The 26,762-nt window shown below is 46.4% G+C and overlaps 2 long non-coding RNA genes across 2 annotated transcripts; one reads left to right on the top strand and one right to left on the bottom strand.

The window, feature by feature from the left end:
• Nucleotides 1-2,289: 2,289 nt before the first annotated feature.
• LOC127463698 (uncharacterized) lies at nucleotides 2,290-6,215 on the bottom strand. Its single transcript, XR_007900916.1, has 3 exons — nucleotides 6,061-6,215; nucleotides 3,208-3,245; nucleotides 2,290-2,757 (listed from the first exon to the last, which is right to left on the bottom strand). It is a non-coding gene; the product is annotated as an uncharacterized LOC127463698 (long non-coding RNA).
• Nucleotides 6,216-16,295: 10,080 nt separating this feature from the next.
• LOC127463696 (uncharacterized) lies at nucleotides 16,296-18,535 on the top strand. Its single transcript, XR_007900915.1, has 2 exons — nucleotides 16,296-16,994; nucleotides 17,577-18,535. It is a non-coding gene; the product is annotated as an uncharacterized LOC127463696 (long non-coding RNA).
• The last annotated feature ends 8,227 nt before the right edge of the window (nucleotides 18,536-26,762 follow it).

Genomic DNA, 26,762 nt, shown 5'->3' with positions numbered 1-26,762 from the left:
TCCCCCAAACACCTTCCCACTTACCCCCACGACCTCCAACCCCTTCTCAGCCTCCCCATTCCTTCCCAAAGCCCCTCCCAGTTGCCGGCCCGTCCCCCAGGCTCTGGTGAGGAGGTGCCCCAGGCTGACGGGCCCGCCCAGGCAGGGGCGGTTCCAGCAGCATGTCAGGAGCCACCCCCTGCCCCGGAAGCTCCCGCCCGCCCTGGAGCCACCTCAGCTCCCCCTGCAGGGGAGAAATCCAGGCCGGAGCAGAGCAGGGGGCAGGGCCGGGCTGGGACCTCGATGGACAGGGGCAGTGGGAAAGCAGGGGAGAGACCGGGATGGGCTGAGAGGGCACTGGGGGAGAGGGGAGACACTGGGATGGGCTGAGGGGGCACTGGGAGGGAGAGGGGAAAGTTTTTTGCCCCTTTCCTGGGCACTTGAACACCCTCTGCACCCCCGTTCCCGGCCGTGCCGGCTGTCCTTCCCCCCCAAGCCATGGACAGGTTTTGGGGCTCCCTCGTGGGTCGCAGCCAATAGAACGGCTCTGCTGGAATGACGTCATTGCCAAATTCTGCTGGGCCCCTGTCCTTGTGCCGGTGAGTCACCCAATAGAACGTCGAAACTTCCGCGGGGGCTGCCGGGAGCGGGGCGGTGATGGCGGGGGAAGGGAGGATCGGGATTGAACCCGATTGGTCCCGATCGATCCCGGCCCCAGGGTCTCCCCCCACTGCGCTGTTTTTCATGTGCGGCCCCAACGAGGTCATGGTGGTGTGGGGTGAGTTCAGGGGGTCCGGGGGCTCCTGGTGACCCCTCCGAATCTCCCCCAAGACTCTCGGGAACCGCCCAGATCCCCCCTAAGACTACTGGGGACCCTCCGCCTTTCCCCCTCCTCCCCCAAATCTCCTGTGCATCCCCTTAACCTTTGAAAATCTCCTGGGACCACCTCTGACCCCCAGACTCCCTCCTGGGGACCCCCAAACACTCTTCAGGACTCCGGGGCCCCTCCCGACCCCCTCCAAGAGTCTTTTGGGTGTCACCAACCCTTTACGGCGGATTCCTCCGTCCATTTTTCCACCCCGGACTGCTGGGGGTCCACCCCCCCAAGAAACTACTGGGAACTCCCCAGTGTCCCACCACAAGATTCCTGGGTCCCTCCCCCCCCAACCCCCTGTGGGTGCCCCCATCCTTTCTTCCCCTCGACAATATTCTTGGGGGTCCCCCAATGTCTCCTCCAGCCCCCATCCTGCCAGGGATGGATTTGGGGGGATCTCCTTCCCCTTCCCTCTGGTCTGAAGGCAAATGCCCCCCCTGTCCTTCTTCCTTCGCCCCCAGGCAGAAAAGAGAAGAGAAACAGCCAGTTGGCCCTGGCAGGTGTGGGTGTGTGCAGGCTGTGGTTGAGTGGTTGAGAAGGGAGAGGAGGGGGCTGGTGTTTGGGCCAAGTCCAGCAGGTGATGTCTTTTGTATCTGGCAGTCCTTGGTCAGCTCCACGACCATCCAGCTGTCAGTGTTCATGACATACCCATCAGCCCTTCTCTTCTTGGCTCCTACACTTGCCAACCCTAAGCTGCTCCTAAGTTCTCTTGCTGTCAGTTCATAAAGAGGTCTTGTCAAGTGTTACTGATTTAGAAACTAAACCCTGACATCTTTGTCTTTGCCAAAGATGTGTGTGAAAGGGCAGTGCTGTTGCAAAGCAGTGTTGAGCTTCACATTGGGTGACTTGGCAGCTTCCTCTGCATCACCCATGCACCCTGGGTTTCTTTGAAAAGTACTTTTCACTCCAAATGTGACACCACATTAGCCTGTAGGACATCCTGTCCCCAAATGGATAACTGTAAATATTAATAATAAAAAAGTGACCCCCTCCATTATTCCAGAAAAGCTTGTATCTCTGTACTAAAAGCATCCAAGGGTCACGTCCCCCAGTTTTCTATCTGACAAGGGTTTGGAGGGGCTGCTTTGTGCAGGGAACCCTTTGGGGGCCCCTTGCACATGGGTAAGGCTGCACTCTGGGGGTGTGGGGCTTTGGTTCTTTGGTTGCCAGGGGCCACTGTGAGTCACTGAGCTGGGGTGGGGACAATGGGCAGGGCTGGCTGGGACAGGCTGTGGCACCTGTGACATAAAAGGGAAGTGTCCCCGTGGGGCAGCTCTGCAGGGCCCATCAGGGGATGCTGCCCAGTGCAGCCTGTGCTGTGGGGAGCACGCACACAGGGAGAGGCTGGGCCGGACGAGGGCCTGGGCAGCAAGGCCGCCCCAGGGAGTGGGTTCTGCCCCTGCCTGCAGGGCCCAGCCCCTGGCAGGAGCGCCTTGGGCAGGGCCCGATGCTGCTGCTGGGGCAGGGGGTGAGGCCTTGCCGCCTGCCAGCTGCCTGGGCCCCTGTCCTTGCTGCGCCACATCCCCGAGGCTCCATCCCCGCTCCCCCAGCGCCAGCTCCCTCCTTCCCAGCCCCAACCAAGCCCTTCTCTGTGTCCTCCTGCAGGCCATGGCTTTCACAACATTCCTTTTGGTGCTTGTGCAAAGCATCATCCAGTCCCTGCAGGCAGTCGGGGAGGGGCTGCACAAGACTCAGTGAGCTTGGAGGTCTTTTCCAAGCTGAAGGACTCTTGGATTCTGTGATTGTGTGCTGGATTCAGCTGGGTCCGTGTTAGCAGCATTAGTTTGCTCCCAAAGTTTCCTCGCTGTCAGCTCTTGTGGCCTAAGGCTTGAGCTCCTTTAGCTCCTTGTGCTGAGCTACTGCTGGGAAAGGAGAGGCCTCTGCGAGCAGATTCCTGGTGTTCCCTGTAGAACAGTGAGGGAGAAGGTGTAGTCAAGTGGGAAGAGGAGTACTGTTTGTGTGTGGCCTCCTATGTGGCCTTGGCGCCTTTGAGGGGCTTGAAGGAGAAAAGAGCTTTGTTAAAGTGAGAAGTGAAATAGTGTGTTGGCTGTTCTCTCTGTAGGGAGAAGCTGTCGGTGGGGGAGGGGTCACCGAGTGGGGGAGAGGCTGTAAAGTGGGGGAGGGGCCACAGAGTGGGAGAGGAGTCCCAGAATGGGGGAGGGGTCAGAGAGTGGGGGAGGAGCCACAGAGTGGGGGAGGGGCCATAAAGTGGGGGAAGGGTCTGAGAGTGGGGAAGGGGCCATAAAGTGTGGGAGGGGCCACGGGGTGGGGGAGGGGTCACAGCCTGGACTCGGGGAGTCAGGGCAGTGACCTCGGGGAGGGGGAGGGGTCAGGGCATGGGGTAGGGGTCTCACCTGATCCCGGGGCTATCGGGGCCATGGTGGGGCCGAACCTGGTGGGGACACCCAAGTTTTTCCCAATTTTTTCCTAAATTTCCCCTAATTTTTCCCAATTATCCCCCATTTTTCCTGATTTTTCACCCGTTTTCCCCAAATTTCTTACTTTTTTCCCAGTTTTCCCTCCATTTCCCCTCAAAATCCCCCATTTCCCCAAATTTCTGACTTTTTCCCCAAAATTTCCCCCGTTTTTCCACATTTTCCCGGACTTTCCCCCAGTTTTCCTAAATTTCCCCCCATTTTTCCCCATTTTTATCAATTTTCCCCAAATTTCCCACTTTTTTCTCAAATTTTCCCCCATTTTTCCCATTTTTTCATTTGTGTTCACCAAATTTCCCACTTTTTTCCCCAATTTTTCCCCATTTTCCCTAAAATTCCTGGTTTTTTCCCCCCATTTTTTCCCACTGCGGAAATTTGGGAAATTTGGAAAACTGGGGACCCAAAAATTCAAGAAAATGTGGGGAAATGGGGGAAAAATGTGGGGGAAATCTGGAGAAAAATCTGTGAAAATGTGGGAAAAATGGGGGGCAAATCAGGAAAATGGTGAAAAATGTGGGAAAATGTGGGCAAATGGGGAAATTGCGGAAAATTCTGGGAAAAATGTGAGAAAAATCCGGAGAAATGGGGAAAAATGGGGGAAATTCTGGGGAAAATGGGGGAAAATATGGGAAAATATGGAAAAATGAGGAAAAAAGGGGGAAAATGGGGAAAAATGTGTGAAAATCTGGGAAAATGTGGGAAAAATGGGGGGGAAATCTGGGAAAATGGGGGGAAATGGAGAAAAAATCCGGGAAAATGGGGAAAAAATTGGGAAAAAACTGGGAAAATGAGGAAAAATTGGGAAAAAACCTGGGAAATTCTGGGGAAAATGGGAGAAAATCTGGGAAAAATGTGGAAAAAATGGGGGGGAAAGGGGAAAAAATGGGAAAAATCTGGTAAAATAGGGAAAAAATGGGGGAAAAATGGGGAATATTCTGGGATAATCTGGAAACATGGGGAAAAAAATCTGAGAAAAATGGGGAAAAATGTGGGAAAAATGGGGGAAAATGAGGAAAAATCTGGGAAAATGTGGAAAAAATGTGGGAAAAATCATGGAAAATGGGGGGAAATTGGGAAAAAATCTGGGGAAATGTGGGAAAAAATGGGGGAAATCTGGGAAAATGGGGAAAATAATTGGGAAAAAATCTGGGAAAAAATGGGAAAAATGAGGAAAAATCTGGGGAAATAGGGAGAAAATCTGGGAAAATGTGGGAAAAAATCTGGGAAAATGTGAGAAAATTGGGAAAAACTGTGGGAAAATGGGGGAAATGAGGAGAAATTGGTGAAAATGGGGGGAAATGAGGAGAAATGTGTGAAAATGGGAAAAAATGGGAAAAAAATCCGGAAAATAGGGAAAATCGGGAAAAATCAAGAAAAATGGGGGGAAATGTGGGAAAATGTGGGAAAATGTGGGAAAATCTGGAAGAAAATCTGGAGAAAAATCTGAGAAAATGTGGGAAAAATGGGAAAAAATGTGGGAAAAATCTGGGAAAATGTGGGAAATTCTGGGAAAAGTGGAGGAAAAATCTGGGAAAAATCTGGGAAAATGGGGAAAAAATAAGGAAAAATCTGGGAAAATGTGGGAGAAATCTGGGGAAAGATTTAAAAAAATGGGAAAAAATCTTGGGAAAATCGGGGAAAAATGGGGAAAAATCTGGGAAAATGTGGAAAAAATGGGAGAAAATCCAGAAAATGGGGAAAAATGGGGAAAGATAAAAAAAATTTTGGAAAAATAGGGAAAATCTGGGAAATTCTGGGAAAAATCCAGGAAAATGGGGGAAGAAATCTGGGCAAATCTGGGAAAAATGTGAGAAAAAATCGGGGAAAATGTGGAAAAAATGGGAAAAAAATCTGGGAAAGTCTGGAGAAAAATGTGTGAAAATGTGTGAAACTGTGGGAAAAATGTGGAAAAAATGGGGAAAAATCTGGGAAAATGGGGGGAAAATCTGGGAAAATCTGGACAAAATGGGGAAAAATCTGGGAAAATGGGGGAAAAATGGGAAAAAATCTGGGAAAATGTAGGAAAATTGGGAAAAATCTGGAAACTGGGGGGGAAATGGGGAAAAATTCAGGAAAATGTGGAAAAATGGGGGAAAATCTGGGAAAAATGTGGAAAATGGGGGGAAATGTGGAAAAATGGGGAAAAATGTGGAAAAACTGGGTTAAACTGGGAGGAACTGGGAGAAACTGGGCCAGAGGGAAAGGGATGTTGCCATGGAAATGTGAGCCCGCCCCTCCCCCACCCGGCCCAGGGCCCATGGGGGGGGGAACGGGGTTAAACTGGGACATACTGGGAGGCACTGGGGGGGACACTGGGTGTTACTGGGAGTTACTGGAAGCTACGGGGGGGGTTACTGGGGTTACTGGGATGGACACTGGAGTTACTGGGAGCTACTGGGGGGGTCACTGGGGTTACTGGGATGGACACTGGGGTTACTGGGAGCTACTGGGGTGGACACTGGGGTTACTGGGAGTTACTGGGATGGACACTAGGATTACTGGGAGTTACTGGGAGCTACTGGGATAGACACTGGGGTTACTGGGAGCTACTAGGAGCTACTGGGGGGGTCACTGGGGTTACTGGGGGGGTCACTGGAGATACCAGAGGCATTACTGGGGTTACTGGGAGCTACTGGGAGCCACTGGGAGTGGCCCATCCCCCTCCCTCCCCAAGGTCACCCCAAGGACACGGAGGGGGGGGAGGGGGGGAAACCCTTCCCCCTCCCAGTCCCTCCCAGTCCCTCCCAGTTCCCTCCCAGTCCCTCCCAGTACCTGAACTGGTCACACTGGGTGCGGCTCCAGGTCCCCCCTCCAGTTTGGGCCCCCGGGGCTATTTTTGGGACCCGGTGACGTGTCTGGGGGGGAGGGGCCTCGAGGGCGCGGCCCCTCCCCTCTCCCTTTCCAGTACAGACCAGTAAGGGACCAGTAACGGCCCCAGTGGGGGGGGGAGGGGAAGGAGGGAACACTGAGGGTGGGGATGGAGCAGGATGGTCCTTGAGCATGGGGGAAGGGCAGGAGGTTCCCTGAGGGTGGGGGAAGGGCAGGACCGTCCCTGAGGGTTGGGGAGGGGTAGGCGGGTCCCTGAGGGTGGGGGAGGGGCAGGAGGGACCCCGAGGTGGGGGGAGGGGCAGGAGGGTCCTGAGGGTTGGGGAGGGGCAGGGAGGGACCCCGAAAGTGAAGGAGGGGCCCTGAGGGTCCCTGAGGGTGGGGGAAGGGTAGGAAGTTCCCCGAGGGTGGGGGAGGGGCAGGAGAGTCTCTGAGGTTGGGGGAGGGGTCCTGAGGGCCCCTGAAGGTGGGGGAGGGGCAGGGAGGGCTCCTGAGAGTGGGGGAGGGGTAACAGGTTCACTGGGGGGAGGGGAAGGAAGGGACCCTGAGGGTGGGGGAGGGACAGGAGGGACCCTGAGGGTTGGGGAGGTGCAGGAAGGGGGGGGAGAGGCTTTGGGGGGGCCCTTAAAGGTGGGGGGAGGGGCTGAAAGTGGGTCCATCATTGGGAGGGGACACGCCCACCCAAAACCCAGTAAGTCCCAGTTGAGCTCCCAGTTCAGGGAGGGGGAGAGGATGCAAAAGACACGCCCACTTACAGAGTCTCTGGCCACCTTGGGATGGGACACGCCCACCAGGGAGAGACCACGCCCACCTAAAGGAGGGACACGCCCACCCCCAAACCACTAAGTCCCAGCTGAGTTCTACCTTAACTGGTCCTTACTGGTCCCACCACCCCATTCCGCGTTCCAGTGACCCGTACTGGTCCATACTGGTTTATACTGGTCTATCCTGGTTTATACTGGTCTGTACTGGTCTGACCTTGATGGAGATGCTGAAGTGCCCCCAACCCCCTTAACTGGTCCTTACTGGTCCCACCACCCCATTCCGTGTTCCAGTGACCTGTACTGGTTTATATCGGTCTATACTGGTCCATACTGGTTTATACTAATCTATACTGGTCTATACTGGTCTGTACTGGTCGGACGTTGACAGAGATTCTGAAGTACCCCCAACCCCCTTAACTGGTCCTTACTGGTCCCACCACCCCATTCCCCGTTCCAGTCACCTGTACTGGTCCATACTGGTTTATACCGGTTTATACTGGCCCATACTGGTCTATACGGGTCTATACTGGTTTATACTGACCTGACCTTGATGGAGATGCTGAAGCGCCCCCAACCCCCTTAACTGGTTCTTACTGGTCCCACCACCCCATTCCCCGTTCCAGGGACCCGTACTGGTTTATACTGGTTTATACTGCTCTACCCTGGTTTATACTTGTCTGTACTGGTCTGACCTTGATGGAGATGCTGAAGTGCCCCCAACCCCCTTAACTGGTCCTTACTGGTCCCACTGCCCCATTCCCCATTCCAATGACCCGTACCGGTCTGTACTGGTTTATACTGGTCTCTACCGGTCTATACCAGTCCATACTGATCTATACTGGTTTATACTGGTCTGTACTGGTCTGACCTTGATGGAGATGATGAAGCGCCCCCAACCCCCTTAACTGGTCCTTACTGATCCCACCACCCCATTCCCTGTTTCAGTGACCCGTAGTGGTTTATATCGGTTTATACTGCTCTACCCTGGTTTATACTGGTCTATACTGGTCCATACTGGTTTGTACCGGTCTGTACTGGTCTGACCTTGATGGAGATGCTGAAGTGCCCCCAACCCCCTTAACTGGTCCTTACTGGTCCCACCACCCTGCTCGCTGTTCTAGTGACCTGTACTGGTCCATACTGGTCCATACTGGTCCATACTGGTTTTTTACTGGTCTATACTGGTCTATACTGGTCTACACTGGTCTATACTGGTCTATAATGGTCTGACCTTGATGGAGATGCTGAAGTGCCCCCAAGCCCCTTAACTGGTCCTTATCAGTCCCACTGCCCCATTCCCCATTCCAGTGACCCATATTGGTCTATACTGGTCCATACTGGTTTATACTGGTCTATACCGATCTATACTGGTCTATGCTGCTCTGTACTGGTCTGACCTTGATAGAGATGCTGAAGTGCCCCCAACCCCCTTAACTGGTCCTTACTGGTCCCACCACCCTGCTCCCCATTCCATTGACTCATACTGGGTCGTGGTGGCAAGAACCCCAGCAGGAGCCAGGTGGGGTCTTCCTGCCATTGGATGAGTGCTCTGGGAGGTCAGGGCTGCTCACAGATCCAGATCACACCAGCACATTTCCAAGAGCACTGTCAAATGGGAAGGACAAAGCACAATTATTAGGAAGGAATGGAGCTTTTCTCAGTCTGTGTTTCCAGTTTCCTACTCCTGAGGAATCTGGGGGTTGAGAAATGGAAAAGAAACTCTCATGTTGGACAAGTCACTGAGACTCCTGAGCTGTAACTTGGAATGCACAAGTGCTTCTGTAAGCAACTTCCTAAAGTGCTTTCGGTCTCTGCTCTGCTTTTGACAGAAGCAGCATCACTTCTGCTGGACCCATCTGTTTTTTCTTTATCTGCCCTTTTCCACCTGCCTGAGGCAGGTTTCTCTCAGGTCAAAGTGAGAGCACAGACATTTGGATGGAGTGCTGACAGGGAAGTCATGAATGGATTTCTGATGTTAAATCTACTGTTTTGAAATCAGAAAATGTGGTGCTGAAGTCATCATTAGCCTTTAAGAGGGAAACAGGAGAAAAATCGGATAAACTTGTTGCTAAAAATGAACTGCTTCAAACTGAGGTTGACCACCTTCAAAGTCTTGTTGCGCCAGAGTGCAGAGAGAAAACTGTTGCTAAAAAAACAGGCTCCTGGTTTGGTCAGGCAACTTCATAAACCAGTGTCTTACCCTGGCATTGAGACTTGGGAAACCACAGAGAACCCTGATTCTAAGTCTCAGGAGAGAAAGAAACAAGGAGAATTTGAAGTTCAACTGATGTTTCTAGAGTCTCCCAGCTTTCCTCACATTGATGAAAATAGACTGAGTGATCCCTGTGATAATGAACAAAGGGAAGATTATTCTTTACCTCCCTCAATTTCCTTTGTGCCTGATACTGAATCCACTAAAAAACCTTGGACTCAAAAAGAGAACTCGACCCAGAAAACAACTCAATTCATTCTGATTCAAGTGGTTAAAGAGCAGAAGCATTATGGCGATAAACCTGGACAAATTAAAAGCCTACCAGTGAAATCCTATCAATATATCACATACCTTGGGATTCCACTTTGTTCTCATCAACAGTTAATACAATTTCCAATGGATATGGGGACAAAATGTTCGCAGCAAAATGCCAAAGATGGGATTAAAACCCAGACGAAAAAGAATTAAAATCACTGGAGAAAAAGAAGAAACCAGTCTTCAACCAAGAGCTTCACCCTGTTACTGTTTTGTTGATATTACCTTTTTGCTTTTTATTCTAATAATCATATTGTATGTTAAAATTTGGATGATTATGAAACAGTCAGCTCACTGATTACCCCCATCAATACTAGACGATGCCCGCAGTATACACCCGTCCCAGCCCCTCCAGGAGCCCTCAAATCCCATCCTGGTCCCACAGGACACTCCCAACTTCCCCTCAAACACTCCGAGGCCCCCAGATTGACTCCCAGATCCAGAAAACTCTTGCTGCCTGCCCATGGAGTGCCCAGTGTGGCCCACCAACTGCACCACAAAGCCAAAGCTTCCAGGCTTTCTTTCCTGGGAATTAGGGCTGTTGTTTCCTATTTTCAGCCATGCCTCCCAACTGATAGCCCAACTCCCAAACTGCTAGCATGCCTGTTGATACAGAATTGTTAAAATAAACCTTGCCAGTATATGTTTTCAGACACCGATTATTTAGTGTCGTTTCACCTTAATCCACCCCAAGGGAATTATTAATAAAAACCTGAGTTCCCCCCTCTCCCCTTTTCCTGGGGCGGGTTGTAACACCAATCAGCACTGACTCCGCCCAGTAGGCATAGCAAAGGAAGTTTCCTTTTGGTTTAGGGTTTAGTGTTAGGGTTAGGGTTAGGGTTAGGGTTTAAGGTTAGGGTTAGGGTTAGGGTTAGGGTTAGGTTTTGAGTTAGGGTTAGGGTTAGAAAGGGTTAGGGTTAGGGTTAGGAAATTTAGGGTTAGAGTTAGAGTTAGTAAAAGTTAGGGTTAGGGTTAGGTTTAGGGTTAGCAAAAGACAGGGTTACTGTTAGGGTTAGGGTTAAGGTTGGGGTTAGGGGTATGGGTAAGGGTTAGGATTTGGAAGAATTTGTCTCAGTGCACGATCTAACAATCGCGGTTTTAGCCCATTCTGGACACGCAGTGGTGCCCAATAAGCCCCTCTCAGGCTATGAGCCCGATTCATTGCCCACCGCTGTGAGAATCTTTTGCTTTTTCTCTTGGGTCTCTGCTTTTGCTGTTGCTGTTCAGTTGTGTGTCTGGCAGAATACCCACCGCCGTCCAGTATGTACTCTACTTCTATAGAGCACTGTCCCCTAACCCCAACATTAAAAGAGAGACTGGAAGCTATGCGCAAACCCTGTTCCCTAACCCTAACCCTAACCAAGAGACTGCAAGCTATGCGCAAACCTTTTTCCCTAACCCTAACCTTAAAAGTGAGAATGCAAGCTATGCGCAAACCCTTTTCCCTAACCCTAACCCTAAAAACGAGACTGCAAGTTATGCGCAAACTCTCTTCCCTAACCCTAACCTTAAAAAAGAGATTGCAAACTATGCGCAAACCCTTTTCCCTAACCCTAACCTTAAAAAAGAGACTGCAAGCTATACGCAAACCCTTTTCTCTGAACCTAACCTTAAAAAAGAGACTGCAAGCTATGCGCAAACCCGATTCCCTGACCCTAATCCTAAAAAAGAGAATGCAAGCTATGTGCAAACCCTGTTCCCTAACCTTAATCTTAAAAAAGAGACTGGAAGCTATGCACAAAACCAATTCCCTAACCCTAACTTTAAAAAAGAGACTGCAAGCTACTAGGGTTAGGGTTAGGGTTAGGGTAAGGGTTAGGGTTGGGGTTAGGGTTTAGGGTTAGGGTTAGGGTTAGGGTTAGGGTAAGGGTTAGGGGTTAGGGTTGGGGTTAGGGTTAGTCAGAATCTGTCTCAATGCGCGATCTAACTATCGCGGGTTTACCTCATTCCAGGAACGCAGTGGTGCCCAGTAAACCCCTTCTGGGCTATAAGCCCGATTCAGTGCCCACCGCTGTCAGAATCTTTTGCTTTTTCTCTTGGGTCTCTGCTTTTGCTGTTGCTGTTCTGTTGCGTGTCTGGCAGAATACCCACCGCCGTCCGGTATGTACTCTGCTTCTATAGAGCACTGGCCCCGCCCACTGGGTGGAGTCAAGAGGTGGAGTCCGTGTTGATTGTTCTGCGTTACTGGTTCCGCCTACTGGGCGGAGTCAGTGCTGATTGGTGTTACAACCCGCCCCAGGAAAAGGGGAGAGGGGGTAACTCAGGTTTTTATTAATAATTCCCTTGGGGTGGATTAAAGTGAAACGACACTAAATAATCGGTGTCTGAAAACATATACTGGCAAGGTTTATTTTAACAGTTCTGTATCAACAGGCATGCTAGCAGTTTGGGTGCTGTCATACCACAATGTGACACAGAGATAACCTTTGGGGGGGGGGAAGAAAATGCATAGGGGAGAGAAAGGCAGGAGAAGAGCAAGGGAGAGTAAGAGAAAGAAAAACTGAGAGTGGACAGATGTATATAGTCACTGCCCACGGGGTCCAGCGATGTTTCCATGTCTGTCAGTTGAAGTGGTGGCCTTGATCTGCCGGGGGTGAAGGAGGGAAGTCCCCATACTCCAAGAAGTTATGAGTTATAGCCATGATTAGTGTCACGGACCATGCCTCGAGCCTCCAACATCTCGAGGGTTGCAGTCTCTCTTCTAAGATTAGGGAAGAGGCTTTGGGCATAGCTTGCAGTTTCTGTGTGGACCAATTGTCAGAGACTGAAATGGTTAATGATTTATGCATTCTAGGAGACTTTTCAGGCTTTTGACTTGCATGATACCTCTGATGAGCAGTCGGGCCCCTCCCTCCCTCCAGTGCTGACGGTGTGAAGCCCTGAAAAGGCAAGAGCTGAGCTTACAGGCTTTTGACTGTTGATATATCTGATGAGGAATCAGGCCCCTCCCTCCCTCTGCTATGAGATGTTAGGGTTAGGGTTAAGGTTAGCAAGGGTTAGGGTTTAGGTTTTAGGGTTTACGGTTTGGGGTTTAAGGTAGAGTTAAACCATCATTTTTGGGGTATGGGCCCGATAGCTTAATTAGCTGACCTTACTAGAAAATAATATAGAGGGAGTATAGAGGATTTTGATTCCTTTAGTGTAGGTTCGATTCCTACTTTTCTAAAATTAGGAAATGAGAGGATTGGTATACCTCTATGTTTACTTTATCATAGTAACCCTTTTGGATTCAGGCACATTTCCTTGAGTGTCTTAGGTAGGGGGGTAGGCCTGCATAGGAGATAGGAAGGCTGGTATGCCATAGGCATATGTTAGGGGTAAGAAGTTTTTTCAAAGCAAATGTATGAGTTGATCATATCGGAATCGAGGGTAAGAGACGCGGATTCATAAGAATCCTGCAGAAAGGAGGAGGGTTTTTGTAGCTAAAGTAGGGGGAATGAGTTCTTGAGGGAGATTAAGTGAGCTGGGGTTTAGGAATAGAATGGTTGTGAGTGCATTTATTAGTATAATATTAGCATATTCGGCAAGAAAAACACGGCGAATGGCCCTGCAGCATATTCTACGTTGAACCCTGAGACTAGTTCAGATTCTCCTTCTGTCAGGTCAAATGGAGCGCGGTTTGTTTCGGCAAGAGTGGAGATATATCATATTATTGCTAAGGGCCAGGAGGAGAAAATGAGGTAGAGAGGTTCTTGAGTTGTAGCTAGGGTATTGAGGGTGTAGTTACCACTAAGGATAATTACGGATAGGAGAATAATGGCTAGGGTAACTTCGTAAGAGACAGTTTGTGCGACTGCTCGGAGGGCGCCGATTAAGGCATATTTTGAGTTAGAGGCTCACCCTGATCATAGAATTGAGTAGACTGCCAAGCTAGATAGAGCTAGAAGGAAGAGTATGCCAAGGTTTAGGTCAGTAAGGGGAAAGGGTAGGGGAAGTGGTGTTCAGATTGTAATTGCTAGGAGAAGGGCTAAGATAGGAGTAGATATAAATAAGTAAGGGGATGAAGTTGATGGACGAATTGGTTCCTTAATGAATAGCTTTACTCCATCTGCTATAGGTTGTAAGAGGCCAAATCGTCCTACAATATTAGACCCTTTTCGGGCTTGCATATAACTTAGAATCTTACGTTCAACTAGGGTAAGAAATGCTACGGTGATGAGGATGGAGAGAGCATAGGATATTGATATAATAAAGTAAGTGAGGGTTAAGTGAATTGTCATGTGGTTTGTGTTGGAGCTAGGGAGAGGATTTGAACCTCTGGGTAAAGGGCTTAAGCCTTCTGCATTTGCCAAGCTCTGCCACGTTAGCGGTCCTTTTCTAGGAGGGGGTTATGGTGGAGCTCTTAGTAATTTAGTTGGGTTCATTACTGGGTGCGAAGACATGCTTGTGGCATAGACCTTACTTCTTTGATCCTTTCGTACTAGAAGGAGTTGTAACATAGATAGAAACCGACCTGGATTACTCCGGTCTGAACTCAGATCACGTAGGACTGTTAATCGTTGAACAAACGAACCCTTGGTAGCGGTTGCACCACTAGGATGTCCTGATCCAACATCGAGGTCGTAAACCTCCTTGTCGATGTGGGTTCTTGAAGGAGATTGCGCTGTTATCCCTGGGGTAGCTAGGTTCATTAATCAATTATATTGGGTCTGGTTACTATTAGCACGTTGATGGGTAGTTCTTGGTTAAGATGGATTGTCTGATATTTGGAGGTTAAGTTTGTCTCCAAGGTCACCCCAACCAAAAAATGCACACCAGCAAAATCCCGGGGGAGTGGACCCTGTGGGTGAGTATTGTTTATGGGAGTGGTAGCAGATTTTAAAGTTCCACAGGGTCTTCTTGTCTTATGGGGTTATTCCTGCTTTTGCACGGGAAGATCAATTTCACTGATTATCTGTAGGAGACAGCTAAGACCTCGTTAAGCCATTCATACAAGTCCCGATTTATGGGACAATTGATTGCGCTACCTTTGCACGGTTAGGATACCGCGGCCGTTGAACGAATTGTCACTGGGCAGGCTTCACCTTTAATACTTGGTTTGCTAAAGGCTATGTTTTTGGTAAACAGTCGGGCCTTGGATTTACCTAGTTCCTTTTACAGATTTTACTCGTCTTTGGGGGCGCTCCATAGGTGGGTTAACAGAGTTTTGGGTATAAGGTCTTGTTAAGGTTAAAAAATATCCTGTGGATTGTTAATAATGTTGTAATGTAAGCTTGCGCCATAGAGGGGATCCCTAGTTACTTATTTTAGCATAAATTCTCTTATTTAATATAAGTTGGCCTATTGGGGAAGAGGGAGTCATGAGGAAGTTTAGATTTTTTTAGGTGAGGAGCTTTGAGGCATTCTTTAATGGTGGCTGCTTGAAGGCCCACAATTAAGCTGTAATTAAATTTATCCGCTAGGGGAGAGTGTATTCTTTTTTAAAGGAGCTGTACCTCCTTTAAATAGCCCTTAATTCGCTTCATGTGGGTTGAGTGTAGTCCTGGGAGGTGAATTAAGAGGGAACTAAGATTCATTTCATAGGCAACCAGCTATCACCCAGCTCGATTGGCTTTTCACCACTACTAACGAGTCTTCCCACTCTTTTGCAACAGAGACGGGTTTACTCAGTAGATAGCTGCTCGTAAGTAGCTCGCTTGGGTTTCGGGGAAGCAAGCTTAAATTGGCGTTTTGCTTGGGTAGTTCTCGCTAAATCATGGTGCAAAAGGTACAAGGGTTGGTCTTTGCTATTTATTGCTTGGTTTGTCATTACTCTTTCATTCTTCCCTTACGGTACATGATCTCTATTGCGTCTTGAGTTTACCTTTCTATCGCCTATACTAGGTTGAGTGAGAGAATGTTTTGATTTAATGGGTAGTATTAACTTAGTTTCTATGTAATCTGGTAGAAGAGCTAGAGTTAGGCTTCAAGGCGATCTGATATGGAACAGATATCTTTCAGGTGTAAGCTGAATGCTTTAGTTATAGCTACGTCTTGGTAGACTAAGTGCACCTTCCGGTACACTTACCTTGTTACGACTTGCCTCATCTCTAGCTTAGGGGTTTATTATAAATAAAATTAATCCTAGCTTGTGAGGAGGCTGACGGGCGGTATGTACGTGCTTCAGAGCCAGCTTAAAGGAGGCATTATTATCCTGCTTTACTGCTAAATCCGCCTTTTAGGAGTGATTTCACACTCCTTGTCGTGAGGTATTCTATGCTGGAAAATGTAGTCCATTTCTACCATCTCATGAGCTATACCTTGACCTGTCTTATTAGTGGGATGTTGCTGTTGTGCCCACTGTTAAACCCTCAGTTTAGGGGTGGGCTGACGACGGCGGTATATAGGCTGATTTGGCAAGGGATGGTTGGGTGTATCGTGGGTTCTCGGTTATAGAACAGGCTCCTCTAGGTGGGTTTGGAGCACCGCCAAGTCCTTAGAGTTTTAAGCGTTTGTGCTCGTAGTTCTCAGGCGGATGCTTAAGTGGTGAAAACATTGGGATTTAGGGCCAGGCATAGTGGGGTATCTAATCCCAGTTTGTGTCCTGGCTTTCGTGGAGTTTTGTTGATCATGAAGCTAAGATCATTTCTATGGGAGTATTGGATGCATCTTGTGCTTATAACAGCTTGGTTACATTTCAGTCTTAGTTGAAGTGATAATGAAAAACCACTCTTTACGCCGTATAAAGTTAATTTGGGTTTCTTGTGTGACCGCGGTGGCTGGCACAAGATTTACCAACCCTGGTAAGTTGCTTTAACTAAGTCAAGTTTACACTTATTGCTTAATATTAATTACTGCTGAAAACCCGTGGGGGTGTGGCTAGGCAAGGCGTTTTGGGCTACAATTGGAGTGGTGTGCCTGATGCCTGCTCCTGCTGTCTTTTTAAGGTGCTGAGGACATTTTTACTGGGATGCAGATACTTGCATGTATATATTTGGCAAGAACTAACTGTAAGGTTAGGACTAAGTCTTTTTTGTCCTTGGGTATGTGTAATAGCCGTCTTAACATCTTCAGTGTTATGCTTTATTGTAAGCTACAAGGACTAAGGCTGTTATAGGCATAGTGATTATTATTGGGGCTTGTTTTAGTTGTAGTAATAGTTGCTATTGATTTAGGATTTGTTTAGTGGTTGGAGAAGTAGTTCTAGTGGATAACAAAAATGTGTTGTTGAGAAGTTAGAAGAGTAGAAAGGGGCAGGATTGTAGTGTTGTGGGCGGGTTTGTTAAGGTTTTATGTTCTTGTAGTTGAAATTACAAGGATGGTTTTTCAGGCCAAAGGTCTTGGATAGAGGCCAAGCAGGAATTGTTATGACGTACTTTATACTATTTTTAAGTGTTAGTTTTATTTTGGGAGGACTAGCAGTTGCTTCCAATCCTTCTCCATACTATGCAGTAGTGGGGTTAGTGTTGGCGTCTATTGTAGGGTGTGGATGGTTAATGAGTTTGGGGGTGTCTTTTGTATCACTAGTGTTATTTCTGGTATATTTAGGTGGGATGTTAGTGGTTTTTGTGTATTCGGTTTCATTGGCAGCAGATCCATTTCCTGAGACCTGAGGGGACTGGCAGGTTGTTGGGTATGGTGCTGGGTTAGTTTTAGTGTTGGGGGGTGGGGTGTTGTGGTGGTTTGGGCTAGGCCTTCCTTGGTGACCAGTTTGTAACCAAGGAAGGGTCCAGATTTACCCAGTATTCCCTACGATTTTTACGTAAACTGGGATATAAGAAGAAAGGAGGAGAGGCTTTCGTTCTCTTTCCTTCCGGCGGCTTGGAGGTGCAGGTTCCCTGCTGTTGAGTCTGCCGTGTTGGGGAGCGAGGCCTGGTTGGGCCTTGTCGACCTTGGGAGACAGAGGTTGCCGGCGATCGTTCCGGAGCGACCCTCGGTTGTCCCAGGAGAGTAGTGAGCTATTTCTTTGCTAACTCTTTTAGTGGATAGATATTGGGCTGCTAATTGGGATATTTATATATATATAATATTTTGGTTTTGTTCTTTTTCCCTTCCCCCTTCCCTTTCCCTTATTTTTAATTGTATATAAGTGCAAATATATTTATATATCTCACTTTGGTTGTCTCTCTCTCGTTTCAGGTTTTCTTTCGTTTTTGTTTCTCCCTCTTTTCCCTGAGGTTTGAGGGAGGGGGGAGGAACTCTGGTGGTAAGGTTTGGAGACTTGACAGGGAGCCAGCTTCAAACCATATCAGGTGTTTATTATAGGGCTATCTGAGTTAGAGTGGTTAGGGATAAACACGGTGGATAGTGGGGGTGTTTTATCTATTCGGTTGGATTTTGAGGGAGCGGCTATGTTTTATTCTTGGGGGGTGGGACAATTTTTAATTGCGGGCTGGGGTCTGTTGCTGACGTTGTTTGTTGTGCTAGAACTTGTACGAGGGTTGTCTGGTGGGGCAATTCGGGCGGTTTAAGGAGGTGTGGTTCAGAGAATAGTTTAATGAAAATGCCAGCTTTGGGAGTTGGTGATAAAGGTTTGATTCCTTTTTTTCTGAAGGGTTGTAAAAAAGTTTGGGACCAACTGTTAAAGGTGTATGTGGGTGGAATATTAGTTAGAGTAGTGGGGGCGATTAATTGGGGAGGTAAGAGGGTGAAAGGAAATGATGGGGTAGATTAAAGTGTAAACAAACAAATGAACAAATGAATGATGAAAGGAAATGATGGGGTAGATTAAAGTGTAAACAAACAAATGAACAAATGAATGATGAAAGGAAATGATGGGGTAGATTAAAGTGTGTTAAAAAAATTTAACAAATTAATGATGCAAATGTCTTAATTGGAAAATTAGGGGAATGGAAAATTTGTAAAATTTGAAATTTTTGTTAAAAAATTTAAAAACAAAAATTAATGATGAATAGAGGGAAAGTCCCTAGATCATTGCAAAAAATGACAGAATTTTTGTAATTTTTTGTGAAATTGACGACAAAAATATGTCTGGCGTGCATTAATTAAATTGCAACTTGATGAGAGACGTAATGGAAAAACCAAGCCAACAGCACGTGACAGTGCATCAGTGCAACAGTATGAGACCGAATAACACTTGAAACCATATCATTAATTTTCACGGGAAAGTGAGAAAACCTCTCGCCGACCATAAGGGGTACATGTCAACCATATATGGGAGCCCCCTGGCGGAGCACTCTGAAGGGCTTATTGAGATCTACCCCAAAAAAAACCCCCCAAAGTTTAGAAGAGAGAAAATGCCGCGATCACAAGGTCCAGGTTGGCCGAGCATCCCCAACCATTAGTAACGGAGCGCAAGTTTAGGAAAATTAAGCAAGTTATGGCCCTGACCGAGGAACCAGAGGCGACAAAGAGCAAGTTATGAGAGTGGGTTATTGGTGGAAAGGGAAAGAATACACCTGAAGCTGGACATTACTAACGCCGGGTTGCTGGTTTCTCGTGAGGAGTACGACTAATAAATAACCCAGCACTTCTTGGTTGGTACATAGAGCAAGGTTAAGTGGTGAGTGGTCCATGGACCATGGATTTTAGGTTCTGTGACGTTCCTCGTATTGAGAAGGATTTTATGCGAAAATTAGCAGTTTTAGGTTTTAGTTCGTTTGGCGGGATTATTCCTAGAACATGACATGTTATGTCCTTGTGTGGGAATGTGCCTAGATCTGTGAATGACAAGTTTTGGATTGTATGGGAGATAGTATGGAAATTTGGATGGTTTTTGCAATAATAGTATGTCAGATTTTCCTACATGCATGTTATGTCTAATGTGGTGGAGGATGCTATGCAATGTAATACATACTGTAGGGTATGGGGGGAGGGGGGGGCCCCTCCCCTTGATGTACGTGTTGATTGGAAAGTTGGGGGGTGCTTGGATATTTTTTGGAAAACTCTAAGAAGGGGGCGGCCTTCAGTCTTTGGTTTACAAGACCAACGTTTTTTATAAACTATTAGAGTGGTTAGAGGTTGAGTATCTTATTTTCTAGGAGACTAGTAATGGGGAATAAGATGAGAATGATTGTGAAGTAGGTAGTTGAGGCGAGTTGTCCGATGATAATAAATGGATGTTGGCTACCGATTCATGTAAGGATTAAAAGATTTGTTACTAGGATTCAGAATAGAAGTTGGGAGAGAGGTCGGAAGGTTATAGTTCGTTGCTTTGACATGTGGAGGAATGGGGCTAGAAATAGAATTAAGACGGAGGCGGCTAGGGCTAGGACTCCTCCTAATTTGTTGGGGATTGATCGTAGGATGGCATATGCAAATAGGAAGTACCACTCAGGTTTAATGTGGGGAGGTGTTACTAATGGGTTTGCAGGTGTAAAATTTTCTGGATCTCCTAAGAGGTTGGGTGAGAATATGGCAAGTGTTATTAGAGGAATGAGGAGGAACAAAAGGCCTAGAATATCTTTTATTGAGAAATAGGGGTGGAATGGGATTTTGTCGCAGTCTGAATAAATACCTAGGGGGTTGTTTGAGCCTGTTTCGTGTAAGAAAGTTAAGTGGATGAAGGTGAGACCTGCAATTAAGAACGGGAGGAGGAAGTGGAGGGCAAAGAACCGGGTAAGTGTAGGGTTGTCAACTGAGAATCCTCCTCAAGCTCATTCTACAAGTGTTTGGCCAATGTAAGGAATTGCTGAGAATAGGATAGTAATTACTGTAGCGCCTCAGAATGATATTTGGCCTCATGGGAGGACATATCCTACGAAGGCAGTTGCTATTAGAGTTAAGAGGAGAATAACTCCTGTGTTTCAGGTTTCTTTATATAGGTAGGAACCATAGTAGAATCCTCGTCCAATGTGTAGGTAAATGCATATGAAGAAGAAGGAGGCGCCGTTTGCATGGAGGTTTCGGATTAGTCAGCCGAATTGAACATTTCGGCATGTATGGGCGACGGACGTGAATGCCAGGGTGATATCCGCTGTATAATGTATTGCTAGTAGGAGGCCAGTGGTGATTTGGATTGTTAGGCAGATGCCAAGAAGAGATCCAAAGTTTCATCAGGCGGAAATGTTTGGTGGTGTTGGGAGGTCAATTAAAGAATTGTTGATTATTTTTAGAAGGGGGTGATGTTTTCGTAAGTTAGGGGCCATTAATTCTTAGTTCTGTGTAAATAAGATTATAATTAAGATAGATAGAGCGAAGGATCCTAGATAGGTTTTGATTAGTCCGGAGTGTAGAGTAGTTGAGATTTTGGATACTTTGAGTTGAAGGGTCGCTAGTCCTTCTGGGCCTATTTTTTTATATCAGGATAGGTCGATTAAATGGGATGCAATGTTCTGGCCGTTGTTTAGGAGTTTAGTAGAGCTGAGGCGGTGTATAAGGGGGTTAAAATATCCTAGAGCGCTGGAGAAGTTTATAGTGATATTTTGTTTGGGGGCAGAGAAGGTATGTGTGAGTTTTGATAGTTCTAATGCCAGAATGATACCTAATGTTGTAATAATGATAGCAGTGGTTTTTGTGACCAGTGGTATGGTTATAGGAGGGGTTTTTGTAGGGGAGATATAAGAGGTAATTAATAGACCAGCTATAATACTTCCGAGAGCGAGACGAGTAATTGGGTTTGTGACTGCTGGGTTGTTTTCATTGATGGGAGTAATGGAGGGAATCCGGGTGTAGTCAGTTTGTACTAGTAGGGCTATACGTAGGCTGTAAGTTGCAGTAAAAGCTGTAGCTACGAGGGTTAGGAGGAGTGCTCAGGTGTTTAGATAGGAGGTGTTAAGACTTTGGATAATGAGATCTTTTGAGTAAAACCCTGCTAAAAATGGTGTTCCTATGAGAGCTAAATTTCCGATTGTCAGGCATGAGGTAGTTGTAGGGAGTAGTTTCTGTAATCCTCCTATTTTTCGAATGTCTTGTTCACCGTTAAGGCTGTGAATGATAGACCCAGAGCAAAGGAAGAGTATGGCTTTAAAGAATGCATGCGTAGAGATGTGTAGGAAGGCTAGTTGAGGTAGATTTAGGCCAATAGTGACTATTATTAGTCCTAGTTGGTTGGATGTAGAGAAAGCAATAATTTTTTTGATGTCGTTTTGGGTAAGAGCACATGTAGCGGCAAATAGGGTGGATAGGGCACCTATACAAAGGCCCATAGTTAGGGCAATTTGGTTGTTACATAATATGTGGTGAGTGCGAATAAGTAGAAAGATTCGGGCACCTACTATTGTGCTGGAATGGAGTAGGGCAGATACAGGAGTTGGCCCTTCTATAGCTGCTGGGAGTCATGGATGCAGGCCAAATTGGGCGGATTTACCTGTGGCGGCTAGGATGAACCCTAAGAGAGGGAGAAGGGATATTTGGTTTGGGGAGGATTGCTGTTGAATTTCTCAAGTGTTTATTGAGGATGCTAGTCATGCTATGCAGAGGATTAGTCCAATATCCCCAATACAGTTGTAAAGTACGGCTTGAAGTGCAGCAGTGTTGGCTTCTGCTCGACCGTGTCACCATCCAATCAGGAGGAAGGATATAATTCCGACTCCCTCTCAGCCGATAAATAAGAGGAATATGTTATTAGCGATGATTAAGATGAGTATTGCAATGAGAAAGATTAGAAGGTAAAGAGAGAATTTTGTGGTGTGGGGTTCTGAGGCTATATATCATGTTGTAAATTGAAGAATAGATCATGTTACGAATAGTGCAATAGGAAAAAACGTTAAGGAGTATTGGTCTATTTTAAGGCTAAAAGGGATTTTGAAGTTCGCAATAAATTTTCGTTCTGAATAGAAAGTGGTATTTTCCATATTTAAGTAGATGGAGAGGATTATGGGAATTAAACTAACTATGAAGGAAGTTTTAACAGTGTGTATGATGGTTGTTGGAGAGTTTAGATAGTTTTTGGATAGGAGGAGGAGTAGGATGGGTATAGAGAGGGTAGCCAGGGTCAAGAATATAGAGGTGTTGAGGATTAATGGGAAGTCCATTACTTTTACTTGGACTTGCACCAAGATGAATGGCTCCTAAGACCAGTGGATTGCTATTATCCTTTAAAAGTAAGGGGGCTGAGGTCTTAGGCTCAGATGCAAGAGTTAGCAGTTCTTGTTGGTTAAGCCTCCCCTCGGCAGGCAAGAAGAGTTTAACTTCTCTTTTTAGGATCACAGTCTAATGTTTGGTTTAAAACTATGCTTGCATGTGGGAATTCCTGAGATTAGCTCTGGTTTTAGGATGAGGAGGAGGGAGGGTAAGATATGAAGTGTTATAAGGAGATGTTCTCGTGTATTTGAATTTTGGGTGGTTGTAATATAGGTTGGAGTTGGACCTCGTTGGGTTATAAGGAGTATGTAGAGGGTATAGGCTGCAGTTAGTAGAGTTGCGGCTCCGGTTAGGATAAGGGTGAAGGTGGATCAGTTGAAGAGTGCAATTATGATAGTTAATTCAGCTATCAGGTTAGTGGTAGGAGGAAGGGCTATGTTTGTTAGGTTGGCTAGGAGCCATCAGATTCCTGTTAGAGGTAAAAGGGGTTGTAGGCCTCGTGTTAGAAGGAGAGTACGACTATGTATGCGTTCCTAGTTTGTATTAGCTAGGCAAAATAGTATGGAAGAGGTGAGTCCATGTGAAATCATTAGGATTATGGCCCCTGAAAAGGATCAGTGGGTTTGGATTATTGTTGCGGCAATGACTAGACCTATGTGGCTTACTGAGGAATAGGCGATTAATGACTTAAGGTCGATTTGGCGTAGGCAGATGGAGCTTGTCATTAGTGCCCCTCATAAGGCTAGGGTTAAAAATGGGTAGTAGAGGTAGTCTAATAGGGAGTTTGTAATTATTGAGGTACGCATAATGCCGTATCCCCCAAGTTTGAGGAGGAGCGCAGCTAGGAGTATGGATCCTGCGATTGGTGCCTCTACGTGGGCTTTTGGGAGTCATAGGTGTAGTCCATAAAGGGGAGCTTTCACTATGAAAGCGAGCAATAGGGCTAGACTTGATATGAGGCCTGTTCAGGAGTTTGTAAGAGATGAGTGTGAAAGTTTTATTATAGTGATGTGTATAGTTCCTGTTTGAGTGTGAAGATAGAGGATCACTACTAATAGGGGAAGAGAACTAATTAGTGTCTAAAATAAGAGGTAGATTCCAGCACTTAAACGTTCTGGTTGACTACCCCATCGTGTGATTAGAATTAGGGTAGGGATTAGGGTAGCTTCGAATGCGATATAAAATAATATCAGTTCTAAGGCTGAGAAGGCCAAGATAATGAATGGTTGGGTGAGGATTATGGTTATGGTAAAAATATATTTTCGTGTGGGAGGTTCTTGTTGAAGGTGATTTTGGCTTGCCAGGATTATAAGAGGTAGAAGTCAACAAGATAGAACTAATAAGGGGGATGAAATTTGATCAGTTCCAAGTCATGGTGATAGGTTTTTGCTAGGGTAATAGGTTGAAGGAAGTCATTGTAAGCTAGCGGTTGCAATTAAGAGGCTGTGCGAGGTGACATTGAGTCATAGGAATTTTGGAGGAGATAGGAGGGTTATGGGGAGTAATATGATTGTAGGGAGAATAATTTTTAACATTGTAGAAGGTTTAGATTGTGTAAATGATCCGATCCGTGAGTTCGGGTGGAAGCTACTAGGACTGCTAGACCGGCGCCTGCTTCACAGGCTGAGAATGCTAACATAAGAATGGGCATTAAGGTGGGGGATGTTGTTTGGGTTTGAATAGGTCATATGGAGAGGGCAATGTATATTGATAGTATTATGCTTTCTAAGCATAGCAGGGCAGAAATTAGGTGTATTCGGTGAAAGGTTAGTCCTAGACTACTTAGGGTGAAGGCAGAGTAGAAGCTTAAATGCAGAAAGGTCATTGAGAAAGTCACGGAGTAGGACTGTGGTTTGTTGAGCCGAAATCAACTGTCTTTGCTAGACTAACTTTCTGAAGTTATTCTGCTCATTCTAAGCCCCCTTGAATTCATTCATAAATTAGCCCTAGTGCGAGGAGGAGAATGACTGTGGAGGTTCCTGTTAAGGTAGTGAGGGGGGAGAGGAGTTGAGTAGCCCATGGGAGGGGCAGTAGGAGGGCAATTTCTAGGTCGAACAAGAGGAATAAGATTGCGACAAGGAAGAATCGGATTGAAAATGGGAGGCGGGCAGAGCCCAGTGGGTCAAAGCCACATTCGTATGGGGATAATTTTTCTGAATCTGGATTTATTTGAGCTAATCAAAGGTTTAGTGAAGTTAAGATAATACATAGTGATAGAGAAATTGTGAATATAAAGAGGATGATGTTAATTGCCTTTCTCTGGTTTTGATCCAGATTTTAGAGATTGGAAGTCAATTGTAATTAATATACTAGAAGGGCAAGATCCTCATCAATAGATTGTTATGTAGAGGAACAGTCAGATAATGTCAACAAAATGTCAGTATCAGGCCGCTGCTTCAAAGCCAAAGTGGTGGTTGGATGTGAAGTGGAATTTTACGAGGCGGAGGAGGCAAATCAAGAGGAAGGAGGATCCAATGATTACGTGGAGACCATGAAATCCTGTGGCGACGAAAAAGGTTGATCCATAGACTCCGTCGGCAATTGAGAATGGAGCTTCATAATATTCTATTGCTTGAAGTGCTGTAAAGTAGAATCCTAATAGGACGGTTATAAGTAGGGCTTGGGTAGCTTGGTTCCGATTGCCCTCTGTAATGCTGTGATGTGCTCATGTGACAGTGACTCCTGAGGCTAGGAGGATAGCAGTGTTTAGTAGGGGGACTTCTATTGGATTGAGAGGTTTGATTCTTATAGGAGGTCATTGTCCTCCGAGTTCTGGAGTGGGGACTAAGCTGGAGTGGAAGAATGCTCAGAAGAATCCTAGGAAGAAGAATGCTTCGGATGTAATAAATAAAATTATTCCGTAACGTAAGCCCTTTTGGACTGTAGGGGTATGGTGGCCTTGGAATGTGCTTTCTCGTACGATGTCACGTCATCATTGGAGTATCACTAGGATTCTAGAGAGTAGGCCTAGGAGTAAGAGTTGGATAGAGTTGTGGTGAAATCATATGGCTAACCCAGAGGTAGTGAGGAGGGCGACTGCTGCTCCAAAAATGGGTCAAGGGCTTGGGTCTACTATGTGAAATGAGTGGGCTTGGTGTGTCATTAAGGGTTAAATGTTTTCTTGTAAGTAAAGGCTTAGAAGAAGTACAAAGACATACGCTTGGATTATTGCCACGACCACTTCTAGAATTGTTAAGAGGAGTAGAATTGTTCTAGTTAGAAGGGACACGGTAGGTATAATGGGAAGGAGGACGGTAGTGGCTGTTGAAATGAGTTGGATGAGCAGGTGTCCTGCTGTGAGGTTGACTGTGAGGCGAACTCCTAAGGCTAAAGGGTGAATGAGAAGGCTTGTTGTTTCAATTATGATGAGGGCAGGAATTAGAGGTGTTGGGGTGCCTTCTGGTAGGAGGTGTCCAAGGGAAGCTGAAGGTTGGTTTCGTAGACCTGTTAGCAGGGTGGCAAGTCATAGAGGGAAGGCGAGGGCTAGGTTTATTGATAGTTGGGTAGTAGGTGTAAATGTGTAAGGTAGGAGGCCTAACAGGTTAATTGTTAGAAGTATAATTATGAGTGATGATAGGATTAGGGCTCATTTATGACCTTTTTTGTTTAATGGGGTTATTAGTTGTTTTGTGATTAAATGGAGAAATCAGAGTTGAAGAGTTGAAAGACGATTTGTAACTCATCGATTGCCAGGAGAAGGAAGTAATAGGGTTGGGAATAACAGCGAGATGAGGATAAGGGGGATTCCGAGGAGGGTTGGACTTATGAATTGATCAAAGAAGCTTAGGTTCATGGTCAGTTTCAGGAATGGGTTTTTATAGTGGGTAGTGTTTTGTTGGAGGGTGAGTTAGTTGGGGTAAATAGTAAGAGTTTAGGTTGAAGGATAAGAGAAAAAGTGAATCATGAAGTTAGTATGATAAAAAGTCAAGGTGCGGGGTTTAGTTGGGGCATGTCATTAAGGAGGGTGAATAATCCTCTTTCTCTAGCTTAAAAGGCTAGTGCTGGTTCATAGCTTCTTAATGATTAGGATGTTAGAAGTGAAGATCAGTTTTCGAAGTGTGTTAGAGGGGCTGATTCTACTACGATAGGTATGAAGCTGTGGTTGGCTCCACAGATTTCTGAGCACTGACCGTAGAAGATTCCAGGACGGGTTGTGATAAAGGAAGTTTGGTTCAGTCGTCCTGGAATTGCATCGGTTTTTACACCAAGGCTAGGAACAGCTCAGGAGTGGAGAACATCATCAGCTGTAACAATAATTCAAATCGGGGATTCTATTGGAATGACGATGCGGTTATCAACTTCTAGGAGGCGGAAATGACCGAGTGGTAGATCCATAGTTGGTAGTATGTAAGAGTCAAAAGATAAATCTTTAAAGTCTGTATATTCGTAGGATCAGTATCATTGGTGGCCAATAGCTTTGAGGGTGAGGTCAGGCTCATCGATTTCGTCTATCA

Source organism: Manacus candei, unplaced genomic scaffold (genome assembly GCF_025592945.1).
Source record: "Manacus candei isolate 608988 ecotype Guabito, Panama unplaced genomic scaffold, ASM2559294v1 h1tg000169l, whole genome shotgun sequence".
Taxonomy (NCBI): domain Eukaryota; kingdom Metazoa; phylum Chordata; class Aves; order Passeriformes; family Pipridae; genus Manacus; species Manacus candei.
Note: the sequence above shows the minus strand (reverse complement) of the source record. Positions and strands in the feature narration are given on the sequence as shown.